The 16955-nt window shown below is 49.3% G+C and overlaps 1 protein-coding gene across 2 annotated transcripts in view; it reads right to left on the bottom strand.

The window, feature by feature from the left end:
- The window catches only part of LOC127586711 (guanine nucleotide-binding protein G(I)/G(S)/G(T) subunit beta-2), a 145871-nt gene that overhangs the window by 102270 nt on the left and 26646 nt on the right, over nt 1–16955 (bottom strand). The window contains exon 2 of one of the 2 annotated variants that reach the window (XM_052044868.1): nt 16845–16909. The gene's annotated coding sequence lies outside the window, so the exon portion shown is untranslated. Of the gene's footprint in view, nt 1–6618; nt 7006–16844; nt 16910–16955 lie in introns of those variants that run through there. The other variant, XM_052044867.1, reaches the window with a different exon arrangement.

The following is a 16955-nucleotide window of genomic DNA, read 5'->3' on the forward strand; positions in this document are numbered from 1 at the left end:
ATTTTAAGGTGACTGGAGGAAGATATAAGAGGGATGTCACGGGTAAGTTTTTTTCTACAGAGTGGTGGGTGTGTGGTTCTACCCTTCTCTCAAATCACAAAGCCTCCATGAGGTCAAACAGCCAATGCCCACCAGTGATCGCAAATTCTGCAATGGCTGGGCAGCATTACGCATCTGTGTCGGATGTCGATTCATTCAATTTTTGAGTCAGAGTCATACAGCACGGAAACAGGCCCTTCGGCCCAAAACATCCACGCTGGTATGTCGCCCGGCGAGCTAGTCCCCTCTGTCCGCGATTGGTCATTGGCCCTCTAAACCTCTCCTTACCATTGGAAATCTGGTGATGCTGGTGTGTTCAGTCTTTGCATTTCTGAATGTGTTGTTGCAGGTTGCAGCTGCGGTAGAAGAACTAGACGGGTTTTAATCATTGCTAACGTGCCCGCCTCAACCCACTATTTCTGGCAGCTCGTTCCAAATATGCACCGCCCCTTGTGTGAAGAAGCTGCCCCTGATGTCCCTTTTAAATCTCTTCCCTCTGATCTTAAACCTCTGCCCTCTTGTTCTTAGCACATCCTCCCTGGGAAAAGACTGTGTGCTTTCAGCCTATGAGGGCAGGCACGGTAATGTAGCAGTTAGCATAACGCTTTACAGCGCCAGCGACCCGGGTTCAATTCCCGCCGCTGTCTGTAAGGAGCTTGTACGTTCTCCCCGTGTCTGCGTGGGTTTCCTCCGGGTGCTCCGGTTTCCTCCCACATTCCAAAGACGTACGGGTTAGGAAATTGTGGCCATGCTATGTTGGCACCGGAAGCGTGGCGACACTTGCGGGCTGCCCCCAGAACACTCTACGCAAAAGAAGCATTTCACTGTGTGTTTCGATGTACATGTGACTAATAAAGAGATCTTATGATCTTGTACACCTCTATCAGGTCACCCCTCAATCTCCAACATTCCAGGGAATAAAGTCCTAGTCTATACAACCTCTCCTTGTAACTCAGGCAGCCAAGTTCAGGCAACATCCGCTAAATCTTTCCTGCACTCTTTCTTCACTCCCTCAATTTTAAAACTCGCAGACTCATTTCTGAACCACACTCACCACCAATCCATCCACCACCTTAACCTTGTCCAGCTCCACAACCCTCCAATTCTGCACACCGCCTACTTCCGGTCACCCCTTCAGAACCATGGACCCCAAGCTCCGAAATCTTGTCCCTGAACCTCTCCGCGCCTTTCACATTTCCTTTCCCCCCCCAAGAATCTACTTAGTTCCCCAAGCTTCTCGGCTCCTGCCTTGACACGGCCTTACGTGGCCCGGTCACCTTTTGTCTCAAAACCACTGGTGAGAAAGCCATCAACACAAATGCTCCACAGAATCTCACACTTACTTAATGCAAAGTACAGTTTCTCAGAGGTATAACCTAGGATAGGAAATAAACTACGGCTCAAAGGCAGTGGTCACGTTATAAAGGTGGGGCAGCCTGGTAGGTGAGGGAGTAATTTTGCGTTACTGAGCACCACCCCACCTGCAACAAAACATTCAGAAACACATGCCAGCAAGTGAGAGGGGGGGGGGAAGAGGAGGAGGAGGGGGGGGGGTGAGAGGAGGAGCAGGAGGAGGAGGAGGGGGGGGAGAGGAGCAGGAGGAGGAGGAGGGGGGGAGAGGAGCAGGAGGAGGAGGAGGGGGGGAGAGGAGCAGGAGGAGGAGGAGGGGGGGAGAGGAGCAGGAGGAGGAGGAGGGGGGGAGAGGAGCAGGAGGAGGAGGAGGGGGGGAGAGGAGGAGGAGGAGGAGGAGGGGGGGAGAGGAGGAGGAGGAGGAGGGGGGGGGGAGAGGAGGAGGAGGAGGAGGGGGGGGGGAGAGGAGGAGGAGGAGGAGGGGGGGGGGAGAGGAGGAGGAGGAGGAGGGGGGGAGAGGAGGAGGAGGAGGAGGGGGGGAGAGGAGGAGGAGGAGGAGGGGGGGAGAGGAGGAGGAGGAGGAGGGGGGGAGAGGAGGAGGAGGAGGAGGGGGGGAGAGGAGGAGGAGGAGGAGGGGGGGAGAGGAGGAGGAGGAGGAGGGGGGGAGAGGAGGAGGAGGAGGAGGGGGGGAGAGGAGGAGGAGGAGGAGGGGGGGAGAGGAGGAGGAGGAGGAGGGGGGGAGAGGAGGAGGAGGAGGAGGGGGGGAGAGGAGGAGGAGGAGGAGGGGGGGAGAGGAGGAGGAGGAGGAGGAGGGGGGAGAGGAGGAGGAGGAGGAGGGGGGGAGAGGAGGAGGAGGAGGAGGGGGGAGAGGAGGAGGAGGAGGAGGGGGGGAGAGGAGGAGGAGGAGGGGGGGGGGAGAGGAGGAGGAGGAGGAGGGGGGGGAGAGGCGGAGGAGGAGGGGGGGGTGGGAGGAGGAGGAGGTGGAGGGGGGGAGAGGAGGAGGAGGAGGAGGGGGGGAGAGGAGGAGGAGGAGGAGGGGGGGAGAGGAGGAGGAGGAGGAGGGGGGGAGAGGAGGAGGAGGAGGAGGGGGGGAGAGGAGGAGGAGGAGGAGGGGGGGAGAGGAGGAGGAGGAGGAGGGGGGGAGAGGAGGAGGAGGAGGAGGGGGGGAGAGGAGGAGGAGGAGGAGGGGGGAGAGGAGGAGGAGGTGGAGGTGGAGAGGAGGAGGAGGAGGGGGGGCGAGGAGGAGGAGGAGGGGGGGGGGGGGGGGAGAGGAGCGGGGGAGGCGTAGGGGGGGAGAGGAGGAAGAGGGGGGAGAGGAGGAGGAGGGGGGAGAGAGGAGGAGGAGGGGGGGAGAGGAGGAGGAGGAGGGGGAGAGAGGAGAAGGGGCAGGAGAGAGGAGGAGGAGGAGGGGGGAGGGAGGGGATGAGGGGGGAGAGAGGGGGAGGAGGGGGAGAGAGGAGGAGGAGGGGGGAGGGAGGGGATGAGGGGGGAGAGAGGAGGAGGAGGGGGAGAGAGGAGGAGGAGGAGGGGGGGAGAGGAGGAGGAGGAGGGGGAGAGAGGAGGAGGAGGAGGGGGGGAGAGGAGGAGGAGGAGGGGGGGGAGAGGAGGAGGAGGCGTGGGGAGGGAGGAGGAGGAGGAGGGTGAGGAGGGAGAGGAGGAGGAGGAGGGGGGAGAGGAGGAGGAGGGGGGGGGAGAGGAGGAGGAGGAGGGGGGGGAGAGGAGGAGGAGGAGGGGGGGAGAGAGGAGGAGGAGGAGGGGAGAGGAGGAGGAGGAGGGGGAGAGAGGAGGAGGAGGGGGAGAGGCGGAGGAGGAGGAGGGGAGAGAGGAGGAGGAGGGGGAGAGAGGAGGAGGAGGGGGGAGAGAGGGGAGGAGGAGGGGGGGAGAGGAGGAGGAGGAGAGGGGGAGAGGAGGAGGAGGAGAGGGGGAGAACGAACCTCGGGGAGGAAGAGGTGAGAGAGGAAGGGCAGGAACTGAGGAACACTGCAGCAGAAGAGTCTGGGAGAGCTGCTGGGGAAAGAGAGTGACTGAGGGACAGAATGAATATGGGAAAAGAAGCAAAAGACAGCAAATAAGCTTAAGTGTCAAGACTCTGCCACAATCGTGCAGAAACATTCACTCACAATGTTAACAACCACTACCCTGGCGCAATACCTACAGGTCTGTGGGGTTTAAAACCAACTCCCCCCTCCCTCCCACAACACAGGAACAACTGCGCAGACACAGAGACGGAGGGAGTGGGAAAGAGGTCAACAAAATGAAGCGGCTGCTTTTAATCAGAGAAATACACACACACACAAAAATCCTTTGTAACAAGGCAATTTTCGCCCAAGTAGGCATAAAAATGTAGAATATTCAGTCGCTATAAACATGGTTTTAGGAAAGTGCTTGAAGAATGAGATGCGTTACTCCTGAACAGGCAGCAGACACCCACAGCTGAACCACAGTTAATGATAATTCTCACAAAGAATAATTGCCATACAAGGAGTGTTAAATATCTAAAACGATAACCATTAAATAAACTGTAATGTGTTATTTAAATATTAAACAAAACCCAGTAATAAACAGTTCAAAACAGAAAATATATGAACAGAGATAGAAAATATAATCAAAGCATAAAAAGGCTAAAAATTAAATTGTTTTTTTAAAAAAATATGGTCTGGACACTAAAATCACTACAGATGTAAGATTTGTTTTAAAAGGAGACACAGAACCAAAAAATAAGGCTCAAGGCCTCTTGAGCAGGAAATTCTCACCAGAAAAAAGGGTGGGGTGGGCAAAGGATTTAAAAGAGACAGAAGCTTTGTCTCAAAAGATTTTGCAACAAAAAGACCAAGATAAATTTAATACATATTTGAAATGATAAATTAGCAACATTGAAAAAAAACATTAAAACCTAAACCCACAAACGATTTTTTAAATTCCAAAGTAAAAATGATGTTTTAAAAACAAATTGAAATTAATGGTTAACCATTTCTGAAAAACATTAAATAGTAGAATGCTCATACTTTTAATTAAAAAGCGCCTGCATTATCGTAAAGCCCTAATGATTTGCTTTAAAGCATTTAGAAACATTTTGAAATTCAAAGCTCTGCTTTAAATAAATTACAGAAAATTGAAATTAAGATGTTCAAAAGTAATGGAAAATAGATTCATGTTGAAATGTTTTAAATTTTAAAATGCAAAAGACAAAAACTGTCTGAACTTACTTTAAAATAATACAATTTCCATCTGACTTCATATTTTTTACAAGATATTATATCATGTTTTAAAATATTTGCTTTGTATTTAAAAGATAAATATAATGTATATTAAAAACATTATGCTGATAAGGTTTTAAAATATACATCAAGTGAATGAACTGCTAATTTGTTTTACAAGTATATTCAAGGTAATTTTTGTTCTGGTGAATTTAAAAAAATCATATGCATTTAAAATACATAAAAGTGAAAGTTATTTTCCAATGTTTTAACTTTGAAATGAATAAATTAATTTTATTTTCCCATGCACCTTTACGGTTGAAAGTGCAGGCAAATTATATGCAAACGTTATTTTTTTCTTCAAAATGAATGAAGTAATTAAATCTTTATGTGCCTTTAAGTTTCAGGAAAGTAGAAATATTTAAATGTTTTTTTTAAATATGACTGAAAGCCAACTAAGTAGCTTTAAGGTTTTTCAAAACAATTTTTAAGGGGGGGGGGCTAATAATACCAAATACCAAAGAATAAAAGTAATACCAATGATATTATAGGACAGAGCGACAACAAGAAAATCCCAAGTATAAAAATAGATAGTATAACAATTAAATATTAATAATAACTAAATAATACTGAGTAGTATTGATAATGGATAATCCTACACAACATTAATTATAAAAATAAGCAGTTTTCACAATAAATAATTTTAAATATATAAAGTATTAATTATAAAGGCAAATAGTTGCTATAATAATTTTAAAGGGAAATAAATATTGTAATGCATAATCCTACACAGCATTATAAAAATAACAAATAGTTGATACAATAAATACATTTAAAAGTATTAATTATAAAGATAAATAGTTCCTATAATAATAATTTGAGAAATAAATATTGACAGAACATACTAAGTAGTATTATTTTCATAATAATGAAGTTACTGCAATAAAAAATAAACTATTAATTTTAATGGGAAATAACAAAAGCTAATAATAGAAAATATTACATGCTATTAATTTTAATACGTTACTTTAAAAATAAAATTATATTTTAACGAGCATTAATTTTGATAACGTAACTGATAATGAAAGATTAATAACTACGTAATTACCAGACAAATATAAAGAATACTGTATTAATTTTGATAAAAATACAAATACTGCATAAATGATAACGTTCCTGCATTAAATGATAAAGCATTACTAATGGATTATGAAGTAACAAAAAAATGAGAATGAACAGTTGCTATGATAAATTCGAAATTTAAGTGCTAAAAATGCACTAAATGATGCCAATAACATGCACTAAAAATACACTAAATAATGCCAATGATAACGTGCACTAAAAATGCACTAAATAATTCCAATTACATGAACTAAAAATGCACTAAATAATGCCAATTACATGAACTAAAAATGAACTAAATAATGCCAATTACATGAACTAAAACTGCACTAAATAATGCCAATAACATGAGCTAAAACTGCACTAAATAATGCCAATAACATGAGCTAAAACTGCACTAAATAATGCCAATAACATGAGCTAAAACTGCACTAAATAATGCCAATAACATGAGCTAAAACTGCACTAAATAATGCCAATAACATGCACTAAAAATGTAATACGACAATAACGTACACTAAAAATGCACTAAATAATGCCAATTACATGAACTAAGAATGCAAATAATGCCAATAATAACGTGCACCAAAAATGCACTATGACAATAATAACGTGCACTAACATGCACTAAATAATGCCCATGATAACATGCACTAAAAATGCACTAAATGACAATAATAACATGCACTAAAAATGCCAATAAAGGAGTTGCATTTGGCAGTGCAATGTTAATAATAACCTATAACACTGACGGTAAAGAGTTGCAATGGTAATTGTGAAAGTAAAAGCATTAATTGTTGCATTAACGCCGAGGATTGCCACAACTGCAGCATTAGGGTGGTGCTGCCCTGAGCCGCCCTCTCCCCGCGCCTCAGGCTCCACGTCCCCCCCGCCCTCCCTCTCTCCTCACCTTCGGCTAACGGTGTCCCGGTGGCGGCGAGCGGGGGGGTCGGCGGTGGTGAGGGTGGGGGGGGGGGGTCGGGGGGGAAGAGGAGGAGGGTGAGGGAGAAGGGGGAGGGACCGTGCGATGCGCCGAGAGTTACACGGACGCGCGGCGTGCCCCCCTCCGCTGCTCGCCCGCCCGCCCGCCGCCTCTCCTTCTGGCCCGGAGACCGCAAGGGGGGGGGGAGGAGACGCCTCAACCCGGGAGTTGACGACGGTCGGCCACCCGAGCCGCGCCCATGCACCCTGGGACTCCACCACCGCTCCGGGCGCCCCGCCAAGGGGTGCGCGGGTGGCCGACCGTAGTTCACACCGACTCATTTTTCCACCATCCTGCCTTCCCACCCATTTCCTCGACACCTAGTTGAGAATATTTCTTTTAAACACAATAGCATTCGCCGCATGCTGCTGTTAGGGAGCGGGGTGGGGGGGGGGGGAGGAGAACGTCTATATTTTGTTGTCCCCTTTCCCCCCCACCCTCGCAATCCTTGCAGGCAGCCCAGTCCCCGGGCCGGCGAGGGGGCGGGCCACGTGACCGCAGGGCTCCCCGGGCTCCTGTCAATCAACGGCGGCTGCTTGCAGTCCCCTAGCCTCCATCTTCTAGCACTGGTGCACCCACCTTCCTGCTTTGCTTTCTTTTCCTTGAGATAAGTAACCCGTTGCATCAATGCATTTCCCACCTTTAGTCCCCACTTTTGCAATTTTGAAATAAAAAGTTAAGCAGAAGCCTTTCCCCCCCCCCTTCGTGGTATAAACAACGTAAACGAAATTGCCTCCCCTCCCCAGTTATGAATTGAGACAACGTTCAACTACTGATTGCAAAAGGTTCCGTTGCTAGGAGATTCGAGATTGCAGAGGGAAATTAGCAGGAAAGGATTGAGGAAGCGGCAACATGGGGGGAGGAATGGAGGGGGAGGGTAAAAAAAAGAGATTGTTTTGTAAAAGGAACAGTTTCTGTTTCTTTGCTGATCGTAATTGCCTGTTGTACATCCTGATTTCTGCAGGGTTGGGCAGGAGAGAAAGGGGGAGGGAAGAGCAGCTAGTGACTGTAGCAAAGGAATAAGTTGCCCAGTAAAAAGTATTTGCGTTGCTAAGGCTCCCAGAATTTAGAAACAAGCTCCCACCTACAGCTGCAAACACAAGGAGGGAAAACACAGAGGATTTTGTTTTAATTGCCCCTTTGAACACATACTTAGCAGGTTAAAAGTAACATTGGCAGTATAATTGACAGTCAAATAGCATCCAATCAGGGTCATGGAGAGACACAGCACTGAAACAGGCCAACCAAGCACCTATTAACACGAATCCTATGGGGACACAAGAGAGATTGCAGATGCTGGAAATCTGGAGCAACACACTAAAAGCTGGAGGAACTCAGCAGGTCAGGCAGCATCTGTGGAGGGAAATGGAACGTCAACCGTCTGTTTCCCTCCATAGATGCTGCCTGACCCGCTGGGTTCCTCCAGCTTTTTGTGTGTGACACTAATCCTATCTTTCATTTTCCCCCCAACATTCCCATCAACTCCCTCTCCCAGATTTTACCCCTCGGCCAATTAACCCACTGACCCCGCACGTCATTGGGATGCGGGAGGAAACCGGAGCACCCGGGGGAAACCCATGCAGTCACAGGGAGAGCTCCACACCGACACAGACAGCGCCAGAGGTCGGGATCGAACCCAGGTCTCCGGCACTGTGAGGCAGCGGCTCTGCCCGCTCTGCTGCCCTTAACTCATCAGGGTTCTGTCAAAGTTCCATATTTGGAGTATTGTGTTCAGTTTCAGTCGCCCTGCTATAGGAAAGATGCCATTGAGCTGGAAAGAGTGCAGAGGAGATTTACGAGGATGTTGCTGGGACTCGAGGGACTGAGTTATGGACAGAGGGTGAGCAGGTTGGAACTTTTTTCATTGGAGAGTAGGAGAATGAGGGGTGATCTTATAGAGGTGTATAACATCATGAGGGACATAGATAGGGTGAATGCACAGGTCTTTTGGGGAAATCAAGAACTAAAGGGCATAGGTTTAAGGTGAGAGGAAAAATTTAACAGGAAGCAGCTTTCAGGATGGTCTGTATATTGGAATGAGCTGCCAGATGAGCTACATTAACTGCATTTAAAAGGTACTTGGATAGGAAAGGTTTAAGAGGGATATGGACCAAATGCAGGCAAATGGGACGAGCTGAGATGGGAATCTTGGTCAGCATGGACCAGTTGGGCCGAAGGGCCTGTTTCCATGCTCTATGACTAAGAAGGGTGAATGTGATGGGTGCTGAGAGGGGGCTGGAACCTGAACAGTCAAAGAAGTGACCCTCAGCTGCTTCAGTGACCACCCCCCCCCCCCCCCCCATCAGAAGGTCGGAGTGGGGATGTTCACTGATCCTCAGAACAATGTTTAACTCCATTCGCAACTCCTCAGCTCATGAACCAGCCCAAGGAACGAAACTTAGTGACGCACCGTATATCCGCAATGTAATGTTCACAAGATGAGGTCTGACCACCTTCCCTCGAGATTAACCATCACCAAGCAACACGCACAAACCGCTGGAGGAGCTCAGCAGGTCAGGCAGCATCCGTGGAGGGAAATAAACAGTCGACATTTTGGGTCAAGAGGGTCATCTTACCAGCAAAGCTGGAGACAAGGGCGGTGCTGTTGTAGTCCGGTGGACTGACCTTTACCTTGCAGAGGTCAGACGTCAGCTCTCAGACACCTCTTCCTATTTACCCCTGAACAACGACCCCACCGAGGGGTATCAGGCCATTGTCTCCTGCACCATCACTGACCACATCACCTCTGGAGATCTCCCGTCTGCAGCCCCTCCCCTCAGAGTTCCCCTACCCCGCACTGCCCGTTTCTACCTCAGTCTTGATGAAACGTCAACTGTTTATTTCCCTCCATAGATGCTGCCTGACCTGCTGAGTTCCTCCAGCACTTTGCGTTTGTTGCTCCAGATCCCACCGTCATGTGTTGCCATCACCGAGACCCCCACCATCAACCACTGACCAGGAACTAAGACCTGCCGCACAAACAGAGGGGCTACAACAACAAGTGAGAGGTTGGGGACCCCGTGGTCGGCGACTCACTTACTGACACCCCAAAACCTTCCCACCATCGAGAGTATGATACTGTGCACAGTTCTGGTCGCCCAGCTATCAGAAGGATGTCACTAAGCTGGAAAGAGTGCAGACAAAATATCCACGAGGATGTTACCAGGATTGGAGGGCTTGAGTTACAAGGAGAGGCTGGATAGGCTGGGACTTTTTTTTCCACCCTCGGAGTGCAGGAGGTTGAGGGGTGACCTTATCGAGGTTTATAAAATCACGAGGGGCAAAGATGAGGTAGATGATCACGGTCTTTCTCCCCCAGGGTAGGGGAATCCAGAACCAGAGGGCATAGGTTTAAGGTGAGAGGGGCAAGGTTCAAAGGGGACACGAGGGGCAACTTTTTCCACACAGAGGGTGGTGGGTGTGTGGAAAGAGCTGCCAGAGGAAGTGGTAGAGGCGGGTACAATTATAACGTTTACGCTTGGACAGGTACGTGGATGGGAAAGGTTTAGAGGGATACGGGTCAAACGCGAGCAAATGGGACTAGCCTAGATGGGAATCTTGGTCGGCATGGACCAGTTGGGCCGAAGAGCCTGTTTCTGTGCTGTATACATCAACTCCAGTGACACTTAAGAGGTTCAACACCAGCCAGCACAAAGCAGCCGCTCAATTGGTACCCCATCCACACCCCACCGTGCCCCCCCCCCCACCACCACCACCACAGAGGCTGCAGTGCGCAGCGTCCACAGAACTCGCCCAGGCTACTCTGACAGCACCTCCCAAACCCGCCAAGAGGGACAGGGGAACACCACAACCCGCGGTTCCCTTCCAAGTCACACACCATCCCAACGTAGATACTGGAGCTATACACCTCGTAAACAGGCCTTTCGACCCACTTCATCCGTGCTGTCCATCAACCAGACGCTGACGCCCATTTTCCCCTCTCCCATACACATCAACATTTCCCCCCCACCCACACACCGGGGGGGGGGGTTCTTTACAGCAGCCAATTAACCCACTGACCCCGATGTGGGAGGAAACTGAAGCACCCGGGAGAAACCCACACGGTCACAGGGAGAACATGCAAACTCCACACACACACAGCGCCAGAGGTCGGGATCGAACCCAGGTCTCCGGCGCTGTGAGGTAGCGGCTCTGCCCTCTGCACCACCAGGGTAGGAGGGAAACCCAACCATTGTTCTGGCTGATAGGGCTGGGAGCGGAAGTGTGGGAAATAAGAGGAACAGGGTTGAGAGCTCTGTCGAATACCGTGCTGGGGAAGCCATGGATAATGAAAAGACATCTTATAATGGCACTGGAAAGTCTCATCAGAGTAGACACTGGAGAAACTGGGAGAATGCGGGAGAGGGTGAAAGCACATCTGCGGCTTGACCTCGCCAGGAGTTTGAGGAGATTCGGTGCGTCACCAAAGACTCTTATAACTTTTAGACATACAATGGAGAGCATTCTGACTGGTTGCATCACCGCCTGGTGTGGAGGCTCCAACGCACAGGATCGAAAGAGGCTGCAGAGGGTTGTAGACTCAGCCAGCTCCATCACGGGCACAACCCTCCCCGCCATCGAGGACATCTTCAAGAGGCGGTGCCTCAAGGCGGCAGACCCTCACCACCCGGGACACGCCCTCTTCTCGTTACCACCATCGGGGAGGTGGTACAGGAGCCTGAAGACCCACACTCAACGATTCAGGAACAGCTTCTTCCCCTCCGCCAGATTTCTGAACGGTCCATGAACCCAACCTCATTATTCCTTTGTTTTGCACCATTTATTTTTGTAATTTATAGTAATTTTATGTCCTGCACTGTACTGCTGCCGCAAAACAACAAACTTCACGTTAACTAATTCAGTAATAATAAATCGGATTCTTAGGGTGGAAGGAGGTGTAGTGGTTGGAATCTTGGCCTTGATTGGTGGTGAAGTCATTCCCCCCCCCCCCCCACCGAGATGGAACAGAGGTGTCAAGAAAGTGAGGAGTCAGAATGGGCAACGTGAACACAAAAGCTGGGTGCAAGTTCAGATTCCGATTAGTTTATTGTCGTCTACACCAGAGTGCAATGATATTCCTTGCTCGTGTGAAGCTCACAGATTGAACAGTGTACGAGGTGATAATAAATACAACAACGAGCACAAAATGGCAGAAGGAGCAGAGATTGGAGTGGAGTCTGAGGTGGTGCAGAAAGAAGTGCTAAAGTGAAGATAACAGAAGAGGTAGAGTTAAGGGTTGGAGAACATAGCAACACCAGCAGGAAGGGGGTGTGAGAGGGGGGATTGGTTCAGGAGTCTGACAGCAGTGGGGAAGAAGCTGTTCTCGAGTCTGGGCTTTCAAGCTCCTGTATCTTCTCCCAGAAGGTAGACGGGAGAAAAGGGAATGGCCAGGGTGACAGGAATCCTTGACGATACGGGAAGAAATGCCAACATAGTCATCGACGTAGTGGAGAACGAGATTGGGGGTGTGTGGGAGAGGGGTTCTGAATTGATTCGTTACATAGAGAATTCTTAGTAGGCTTGAGATATGGAGCTGACATTTCCCCCAGCTGGGCTGTCTAAAACCAGGGGTCACAGTCTTGGAGTAAAAGGTCAGCCTGTGGACGGAGAGGAAGGAATTTCTTCATCCAGAGTGTGGGGAGTCTTTGGAATTGTCTCCCCAGAGGGCGGTTGGAGGCTCAGTCACTGCAGATATCCAGGGAGTCTGATCGTTTTGTTTTATATATAGAGTTATACGGCACGGAAACAGGCCCTACGGCCCAACTCTTCCATGCCGACCAGGTTGCCAACCTGAGCTAGTCCCACTTGTCTGCATTTGGCCGATATCCCTCTGAACCTTTCGTATCCATATACCTTTAAACTTTGTACCGCCTCTTCCACCTCATTCCACATACCTACTGCCCTCTGTGTGGAAAACCTGCCCCTCAGGTCCCCTTTAAACCTTTCCCCTCTCAGCTTAAACCTATGCCCTCTGGTTTTAGATTCCCCGACCCCGGGGAAAAGACTGTGGCCATTATCTGTGCCCCTCATGATTTTATAAACTTCTGTATCTCATGCCCGCTTCCCGTTCTCCCATCAGGGAGGTACAGGAGCCTGAAGACCCACACTCAACGTTGGTCATCCCTCAGCCTCCAGGGGAGAGAGTCCCAACCTATCCAACCTCTCCTTATAACTCAAGCCCTCCAGTCCTGGTAACGTCCTCATGAATCTATTCAGCTTAAAGACATCTTTCCTACAGCTGGGCGACCAGAACTGTGCACAGGTGGGATCTCACCAACATCTCGTACAGTAGTCATATGACATCCCAACTCTCGGACTCAGTGCCTTTTAGTTATTAAGGGAAGGGTCTGAATGACCGCCACGTGGATGTGTGCGTGCCGACAGCCGGCACGGCCCATGCTCTAGGATTCCCTTCCCACAGGCTCTGGCCATCCTTCATGCCCATCTCTTTGGCTGAGGTTTCGGTCAGCTCTCTCCTCCTGTCAAGGGTGCTCCTGAGGCCTTTTGGTACCTTGAAGGAGCTATTGAAGTTGTCAACAGACAAATCCTTCGAGAGTCTGACAGGAGGGAGAAGAAATTCAGCATTTTCCCTTTGACCCTCATCAACTTTTCTCAATGGACCATAGAAAGCATCCTGCCTGGATGTCAGACACAGCGTGAAGCTCCCTCTACACTGTCCCGTCACACACTCCCAGGGTCAGACAGAGTGAAGTTCCCTCTACACTGTTTTGGAAGTTTTGTAATACCATTGGCATTAACTTTTCAGGATTACGTTGTACAATCAAATAAATATTACCAAATGATTCGGCACCATCAAATACGTAAAGTAAAGTGGTTTGCAACAATTAACTACGTAGCTTTCTTGTAGAAAGCGGTAATGGAATGAATTGATGCATTCTCCACTGAAGATGCTGTTTTGGCCAATTTGGAAGTTTTGTGATACCACTGCAACTAGCTTTTCAGGGTTAAGTTGTACAGTCAAATAAATGTTACCAAATGACTCTACGTAGCTTTCTTGTAGACCCAGTGACACAGCGGGTAGAGTCGCTGCCTCACAGCTCCAGAGACCCGGGTTCGATCCTTTCCCTGCCTTCCCACCCTCCCCGCCAACGACACCAGAGTCCTGCCCACGGGGAGTTAATTACCAAGAGAGCTCGGAGCCCCCGCCCTGTGACCGGTGGTGTGCGGTGTTCGGGTGGGGTGGGGTGGACGTTCTGAGAAGTCATTAATTCCTCCGGGGCCAGGTCGGGTTGCTCAGTACTACCCGCTCCTGATCAATATCCGCAGCCTCTCTCTCAGATGGACCAACAGTGATCGTTATTCGTACAGCAGTGGATGCTTTTGGAAGATACCGAGTCTTCGAGTTGGATATTGGAGTCATACGGGTCTAAACAGGCCCTAGCAGAAACCTACACCAATCCTGCTTGCCCCCTTCTCAATCTCTCCCCCCGGTTCTCCTGCTCTTCACCCAGACGGGGCGGGTGAATTTACAGCATTAGGTTATGGGCCAAACCCTGGCAAATAGGACCAACTTGGGGCATCTTGGACCAATTGGGCCGATTTCCGTGCTGTAAGACTCTCAGCCTTTATTGCCTGTGCCACTGTAATGTCATTATTTGGTGGCCTATAAACAACTCCCATGTTATTTTTTTCCCTTTACTGTTCCTAAGGGCAGGCACGGTAGTGTAGCAGTTAGCATAACGCTTTACAGCGCCAGCGACCTGGGTTCAATTCCCGCCGCTGTCTGTAAGGAGCTTGTACGTTCTCCCCGTGTCTGCGTGGGTTTCCTCTGGGTGCTCCGGTTTCCTCCCACATTCCAAAGACGTACGGGTTAGGAAGTTGTGGGCGTGCTATGTCGGTGCCGGAAGTGTGGCGACACTTGCGGGCTGCCCCCCAGAACACTCTACGCAAAAGATGCATTTTGCTGTGTGTTTTGATGTACATGTGACTAATAAAGAAATCTTGTCTTGACCCTGCATGTCGTTGGGATGCAGGAGGAAACCGGGAGCACCCGGGAGGGAAACCCACGCGGTCACAGGGAGAACGTGCAAACTCCACACACACACACACACACACACACACACAGACAGCACCGGAGGTCGGGAATCGAACCCAGGTCTCTGGAACTGTGCCGCTGGGTCACCCAAAACTTTGACCCATGGAAGAAACACTCATGCCTGCAAACAGTGCAAGAGAGATGGAAGAGCAAATCCGTGACCAACGTACCGACGTCACGCTGCAGTTGGATAGGACGTTGGTGAGACCGCACCCGGAGTACAGTGTGCAGTTCTGGTCACCACGCTATCGGAAGGATGCGACAAAGCCAGAGAGGGTACAGAAAAATTTCACAAGGACGTTGCCGGGACTGGAGGGCTTGATTTATAAGGAGAGGCTGGATAGTCAGAGTCATAGAGCAGGGAAACAGGCCCTTCGGCCCAACTCATCCATGCCGGCCAAGATGCCCATCTAAGCCAGTCCCATTTGCCTGTGTTTGGCCCATATCCCTCTAAACCTTTCCTATCCATGTACCTGTCCAAGTGCCTTTTAAATGTTGTTAATGTACCTGCTTCAACCACTTCCTCTGGCAGCTCGTTCCACATACGGACCACCCTCTGGGTGAAGTAATTGCTCCTCAGGTTCCTGTTAACTATCTCTCCTCAAACCTTGTTTTCCCCGGAGTGTAGGAGGCTGAGGGGCAACCTTATAGAAGTTTAGAAAACATCACGAGGGGCACAGACAAGGTAGATGGTCACAGTCTTTTCCCCAGGGTAGGGGCGTCCAAAACTAGAATGAGTTAGGTTTAAGGGGGGAGATTTGAAAGGGGACCAGAGGGGAAACCTTTTCATACACAGGGTGGTCTGTACATAGAAGAAGCTACCAGAGGAAGTAGTAGAGGCACATACAACTGCAATGTTTAAGAGACATTTAAGACAGGTACGTGGAACGGAAAGGTCGAGGGGGAAAATGGGTCAAATGTAGGCAAGTGGGACTAGCTCAGCAAGGCATCTTGGCTGGCATGGACGAGTTGGGCTGAAGGGCCACACTACAAGTCAGAAATAATGGAAGATTTCAAATACCCAACATTAACGGGAGGAAAACACGGGGTACAAGGTATAGAACATCGAACACTACAGCACAGTACAGGCCCTTTGGCCCACAATGTTGTGCTGACATTCTATCCTGCTCTAAGATCTATCTAACCCTTCCCTCCCACATAGCCCCCTCTTTCTCTATCATTCGTGTGTCTATCTAAATGTATAGATGGCAGATAATGTCTAAATTGCATTCACGAGAACTTTCTTTTTCAGCCAGTAGGCAGCAAGCTCCACAGGGAGGGGTCGACTCTGGATTTAGTTTCAGGGAATGAGGCTGAGCAGGTGGAAGGAAGGGGAGCATCTTTTTAATAGTGGTCACAACATAGAGTTCGCGCAGATATGGAAACAGAGAAAGATAAAACCGTAGCAGAGGGTTCAATATGGGGGTAAGGCTGATTTTAAAATCGGACCGAGACACTGATTTAGCAGTTACTTGAGGGCAAAGCAGTGTCTGAGCAATGAGGCACACAAGCAGGAGATTTAATTCAACCTCCCATACGACACGACTCGGATGCCAAAATATCCAGATTTCTGAGTGGATTATCGGAATTTTATTGTACTTGGATGCGTGCGTTAACTAAAGGTCAGAGATTCCTCCCCCCCACCCCCGAGCTCAGGCACAACGACAGAACAATTTCTGGTTCTGCGAGCCTTTTGATCCTCACAAGTACTACCTGTGGGATCTTGCTTTGCGTAACTCATCAGCCTCACTCCCTGCATTACGTCAGTGACCCAGGCTCGGAAAGCTCAGCCCAAGGTGGGGAGAGGCGCTACACTAATGCAAGCCACTATCTTTCTCATCAGTTCTGGAAGCAATGATGATGGACAAGTTGCTTCCATTTTCATTTCATTATGAGCCGGTTGCCAAGGTAACGGGAGATATCTGAAATAGTTACGTGTGGGATACCAAAAATAGTTTCACACCACCAATTGTTTCAGGTTTTTGATATAAAAAGCAATGGTTTATGTCACGGTTTGCCCAGTTCTCCTCTACCTCCATTCGGAGAGGACCAGGAACCCGACCTAGTCTCTACACAGGTCCAGATTTAAGGGGCCTACCTGTCCTCGCTGACAGAGGTTAGTCCAGGACTGGGAGCTCCAGCTCAAACCGGCGAGAGCGATTCCTGCGGGAGAAATGGGAGAAAGAACAATGAAGCAGAGAAGTGAACA

Source organism: Pristis pectinata, chromosome 37, assembly GCF_009764475.1.
Source record: "Pristis pectinata isolate sPriPec2 chromosome 37, sPriPec2.1.pri, whole genome shotgun sequence".
In the NCBI taxonomy this organism is placed as follows: domain Eukaryota; kingdom Metazoa; phylum Chordata; class Chondrichthyes; order Rhinopristiformes; family Pristidae; genus Pristis; species Pristis pectinata.